This window comes from Chenopodium album, chromosome 2 (assembly GCF_948465745.1).
Source record: "Chenopodium album chromosome 2, dcCheAlbu1.1, whole genome shotgun sequence".
NCBI lineage: Eukaryota > Viridiplantae > Streptophyta > Magnoliopsida > Caryophyllales > Amaranthaceae > Chenopodium > Chenopodium album.
The window spans coordinates 61,967,037-61,973,312 of record NC_137835.1 but is presented as its reverse complement, the minus strand read 5'-3'; the positions used below and the strand labels follow the sequence as shown (position 1 = coordinate 61,973,312).

The window sequence follows — 6,276 nt, the reverse complement described above, 5'->3', positions numbered from 1 at the left end:
AATCTAAGTCATGGATCTTATTTATAGATCACATCTCTAAATAAGAGTCCATGTCAAGCCCAAACTCCTTTTCCTAATCAAACTACTCTAGCCCAACACTCCTTATGGTATGTCATGATCTCATAAAGCCCATTAATGGAACTCTAACTTATTTGACCAAATACCTTTGTTGTGTGACCTTGTAGGATCCATTCTATTGGGTTTGAACTATTTAACTAGCCCAAAGATTATTTGCCACATCTAGCACTAGACAATGACGACCCTATAGAATGAACTAATTATCTCCATAATGTGATTCTTGAAATATCTAGTTTTTGCACTTATCAAAGACATAATTCCTTCAGAAACTTCGTCTTACAGAGGGTGATGCAAATAGGATGATTGAGTAATTTCAAAAAATGAGTGCGAACAATCAAAATTTTTTTCATTTTTGTAGGTTTGGGAAGGATGGTGTGTTACAAGATGTTGTTTGGATAGATGTGAGTAGTAGAGGAGTTTGGTGATGTAGTGTGTTTTGACAATACTTACTTAGTTTAACAAACAAATTTCACCTTCCTTTTGTGGTCTTCATCGGGGTGAACCACTATGGTCAAAGTATATTGTTTGGTTATGCTTTGATCTCTCAAGAGACTGCGGAGACATATCTGTGGGTAATGAGGACATGGTTGCACTAGATCCTGGGTAAAGCTCCTACCACGATCCTTACTGATCAAGATCCTACTATTTGAAAAGCTGCAAATGTGACAATGAGTTAAACGTGCCACATGTGGTGCATATATGAAACATTCTTTAGGAGTGTGGGAAGTACCTTGGTAAGCTTGAGAATTACGAGTCTGTAAAGGATGAGTTGGAAAATATCATATATGTTAGTTTAGAAGTAGATGAATTTGTTGATCGTTGGGATGAGGAAGCAATTGAGCATTACGAGTTCCAAGACAATAGTTGGCTTGAAGGTTCGTGTTTATCACTTTACATATAAATTACTGAATTGTTATATATGAATTAATATAATATCTATTGAGCACTAGATGTTATATATGAATTAAAGAATTGATGTATATGTTGTTTTTAGCTCAACATTTACCACCTAGTTCAGTGTATCACACTTAATTTTTGAGAACTTTTAGAATCATTGTATGTTAATTGTTTTGGTATGCTGTTTTGAGAGAGTGCAGGTGGCCTCCCCTCTCTCCCCTTGTTCTCTTGTACACAAACACCCACACAAATAGAATACAAGTTTCTTCCTTGAACCTCCTTCCCCTAGGTAGACATAGAATGGATGTACCCCTGTACCAACACACACACCAACAGGCTTTTTGTGTTAATTTTATGACCTATTAGGGGAGTGTGCATATGTGTCTTAAATATGGTGCACATAAAGGAAGTGTAATTAGTGCTAGTTTTTTTTTAGTTGATGTGGCTTTTGCGTTTACAAGTTGTTGTTGTAGAATAACAAATGGACAATTTGGTGCTTTGTAAAATAGGGTTGTTCGAGGAAAGACACATGTGGATCCTTGCGTATTTGAAGCATTTTTTTGGGCCGGAATGAAAACGACGCAACGTTCTGAGAGTTTCAACCACTTTTTCAAAGGATATGTGGACAAGAACACTACCTTGTCTGAGTTTGTTATACGTTATTGTTATGCTATGCAAATAAGAGCAGAATATGAAAGGATAGTGGATGCTAACACACTTCGGTATGTGAGGTATTTAGCCACTAATTTTCCAGCAGAAGCATTGTTCCAAAAGTGTTATACCAATGCTAAATTCAAAGAAGTTCAGTGGAAGTGCAAAACGTTGTTGTATTTGCGTTGCCTAGATCAATTAAAAGTTGGTGAAAATGTGGTTGAGTTTGTCATTGAAGATTGTCTGTGAGTCCAGCCTAAATATGCAAAGAACACTACTGCAAAAATGGTCAAAGAGACCTGTCATAAATGGCCTAAGAGATCTGTTTAGAGGAGGTCTCTAGCTCATAGGTCTCTTTGATAAAGAGAACTGTTCAACTTAACAGGTCTCTTTGTAATCAATAGGAGACCTGTTAAGTAAGGCAACAGGTCTCTTTCCATGGAATTACCTCTTACAATTATGAAGGGAAAGAGACCCATTATTTAACATAACATGTCTCTTTGACACTTATCAAAGAAACCTATGCTGTTAGATAACAGATCTCTTTTAGCTTTAATTGTTTTTTTTTTTTTTAAATTCAATACTTTTTTAAAAGAGATAAATTGGCAAAAAAAAAATGTAAATTATAAAACAAAATAGTTAATAAACTTATACTCGTATTATTATTAAAAGTACATCTGTATGAACTCATTGAAATGATTTTTTTTCACCCACTCATTGAAATAATTTACAAGTATAGAACTCATTGAAATAATTTACAAGTAACCATAACCAACAACTAACAGGCTAATTATATTCCAACCAACACATCCTTGTTGATTTTTTTTATCCCTCCATTCATCAAATTCCTTGATCAAGCTTCTTGAATTGATCATTGTCCTGTACACCATTAATATAATCAGTTAAAAAAACTCTTAGGCATGTATGTAACACCCCAATAATTCTCCCATTTCCAAACCACTTACTTTAAATAAAAATAGAGGAGAACCATTGGCATGTTACCGCCACGTGTTAAAACGTTAAGGCTTTATCAAAGTATTGCAGCGGAAATCCAACTTAAATCTTAAAATAATATAATTTAGAAAACCAATAAGTCAAAACTTACAAATTGGAACCATAAAGGCCCTTATTAAAAACCAAACCAATATTCAAAATCCCAAAACATAACTGAAATAGTAAAACATAAATAAGTTCAACACAAAGAACGAATACTCTCAATCACACCAATCCCTTGACAATGCGTATGTCAAATCCCCAAAGTTCACATCATCAAGCTAACCTGTGCAATACTGCTCCCCAATCATACAAGCGTAATAATTGGATCATCACAGGGTCATTGAAAGGCGAAGGCCATGACCAAAAGAAAACACACACAAAAGCACGCAATCAGCAAAGCTGAGTACATACAAGCTACAACGCACAAAACCTAGCATGCTCAACTAAATAAAGTAAATAAACATACCACACGAATTCATTAATCAAGACTCTACACTTTAACAATTTAATTGACTCAACATACTTACTAACAAATTCCAAACACTTGACTCTTTATATTTAATTTAATTAATTTAGTTTGGAGTAAGAAATAGATGAGGTTGTCCAATCCACCAAATCATTTTGGTCCCATATGACCATTTAAAATAAAAGTTTAGCACAATGCAAGAATGGGCGCGACTCCATTCTCACAAAGTTAGTCTAGGATCCCATCTAACTTTCATTATAAAATAAAAATGTAAATACCAAAAGAGAAGAGGACATGTTGATCAAACAAGCCTCGGAAAGCCACGGGCTACCACCGCGCCGTGTACCCTAACCCATAATTGTCAATACTCTAGAAGTGCACACTTTCTAGAGTTTTATTGCTCATCCATCTTTACGTGATTACAAATTTAATTAATAGCCGACTCAATCAAGTAGAACATACATAAAAATCATACATCAATTCACTTTTAATCTAATTTAGGACAATGGTGATCACATCACAAATTAACCTTTAAATCCATTAAACTTCCAAATTATCCAAATTGTTGAACATAGTCAACCCACCTAGCCATTTCGGCTTAATCCACTTTTACTCAACATACTAACAAGTCATGCTTGAGTAATAAATAAAATAGTAATAACCTTGTGGAAAAATTAATAAATTCATTCCACTTAAACCATTCAATTCCAATCCTTTAATAATCCAAATGTGGTTAACAAACCAATCCAATAAAATTATGCTTGTATCAACATTTCATACAAACAATTAATCCAATATAATTCAACATGCTTGTATCCATAATTCCATATAAAAATAATCAATTCACCAAAACATGTCTCATAAATATAAGCACATGCATAAATCAAATGTATAACCAAACAATTTCCATCCAAGTGTTCTCTAATCATGAAAGTAAGTTCTTTTCTTTGGTACCTAAACATGATACTACTTACAACGAAGTAGACATGTACGTACCTCGTATAAACAATCCTTTGTGCCACTTTTAATCAATTAAAAGTCTCCTAGGGAATAATCACCTCCTAGAAAACAACCAATAATCACAAATTAACACTTAAACAAATTTTCAACAATATAAATTTGATTTAAAGTCCTTAAAACTTCATTAAAAACATGTTTTTATGCTTAATTAATTATTATAAATACAATAGGAACAAAAGCCCCAATTTAATTAGTCATAAGAACCCTAAAATCCCAGTTTAAACAAATTAAAACCCTAGGTTTTAAAATTACAAAATCTGAAAATTTACAACACAATTATAAATATGAAATTATAAGTTTAAAACATCAAAAACATGATTTTGATACTAAAGATATAAACTTTATACTATAAAATCAAAACCCAAATTAATTACATAACAATAAGCAAATAAAATTGAAAACAAAGGAAAGAAAAGGGGTAGGTGGCCACCGGGGGCAGCGACGCCGGTGGTCAGGCGGCGGCGACAGAGAGGCGCGTCAGTGGTGGCTGGGCGGCATAAGGGGCGGCAGCAACAACTATGTTGGGTGGCCATGGTGTTTCACGTAGGAAGGAGGAAAGGAAAAGAAAGAAAGAAAAAGAAAAGAAAAAGGGAAAAGAAAAGAAAAGAAAAGAAAAATAAGGAAAAAATAATAAAGAAATAAAATAAAAAGAAGAGAGTTTACTAACCTTTTTGTGTGGGAAAAAATTTGGGATGTATGGGGTATTTATAGGAGAGAGAGTGGTGTAGGGCAAGTTGTAAGATTGGGCCTCATAAAATTAATGGGCCAATTAAGTATGTAAAGTGATATTGGCTTTGATTGTTTGGTCATGAATTATAGAATGATGGTTCATAAAAAAATCATAATGTAATAAAAATAATTTTCCACCCAAAATAATTTGAAACATTTTAAAATAAAATTTGGAAAAAAACTAATAAATATTATGCATAAAGTAAAATTTTATTTATAATATATTTAAAAATATGGGGGATTACAATGTATCTCTAGTAAAAAAAAACTTAATATCAACAACAAAAAATTAACACTAACCCACTTACAACCTTCATCAAAATCAATCAACTCTTGAGCATCAAAAACATTTCTATCATCCAAAATATAAACAAGAAAAATCATCAATTAATTCATCAAAATCAAAATTAACATTCTTTTTTCCCATACACCTTTCACTATAAACTGAAAATTCAACATGAAAAAATATACCAAAATTAACATGAAATGTAACAAAAACCCACCAATCTTTAAAATACCACCCCAGCCAATATAAGCCACCCACCCCAAACCATATGAACCCCAACCACCACCATAACCTAGCACAACAATCGTAAAAAAAACTCCAACCACCATAAAAAACCGGAAATCCCCAGCCCGTATAAACCACCCGAAGCCCGTATAAATCACTCACCCCAACCCCTGTACAAACCCTATATGAACAACTGTCCGTATAAACAACCCCAAACTTGGTATAAACCACACCCAATTAAAATAACACTTACCTAGTCTAAAGTCAAAACCACCATGATAGATAAAAACTTCTTGTCAACCACCTAAAAACCATTAAAAATAAAACATAGAAAATAGAAAATGGTATTATACCTACTCTTCAATTATCACTTAAATTGCCCAATTTGACAATAAAAAACTCTAGATCTAGAGTTTTTATGGTTAAAATTAACATTAAAATCCTCAAACTTGAGTTGATTAAGGATGATGAAACATCGGCGTTAAAGAGGATGCAGCAACAGCGCCGTTAAGGTGGAGGATGCCACATCGACGCCGTTAAATTGGAGGATCTTGCAGTGCCCGTTGAGGTGGAGAATGTGCCGTAAATTCTTGCTCTAGGAGAAAAAGAAAATTAGGAATTGAGAGGAAAGGATATGACGTACTTATCTTGCAAGTGATGAGGTTAGGTGAAAGGGATAGGAGTATATAAGGGAGAATGAGGAGATAGAGGGCCGTGTAAATAGAAGTGATGGGCCTCATTCATTAAAAAAAAAGAGACCTGCTAAGTAAGACAACATGTCTTATTTATTTTCTTTTATTTTCCCTAAATACGTGTTAGACCATTTCACATAAAAGAGACCTGTTATCTCTAATATTAGGTCTCTTATATCTAGAAACATGTTGTGTAAACCAACAGGTCTTTTAATAGAGGTTTCTTTGACCATTTT

General features: G+C 33.4%; 1 long non-coding RNA gene across 2 annotated transcripts; it reads right to left on the bottom strand.

Moving 5' to 3' along the window:
- Window positions 1-2,308: 2,308 nt before the first annotated feature.
- On the bottom strand, window positions 2,309-6,007 carry LOC145586270 (uncharacterized). Of its 2 annotated transcripts, none has more exons than XR_014100874.1 (3): window positions 4,539-6,007; window positions 4,085-4,149; window positions 2,309-2,915 (listed from the first exon to the last, which is right to left on the bottom strand). It is a non-coding gene; the product is annotated as an uncharacterized LOC145586270 (long non-coding RNA). The 2 variants fall into 2 exon arrangements; XR_014100875.1 differs by having other exon boundaries at window positions 2,309-2,505.
- Between the last annotated feature and the right edge of the window lie 269 nt (window positions 6,008-6,276).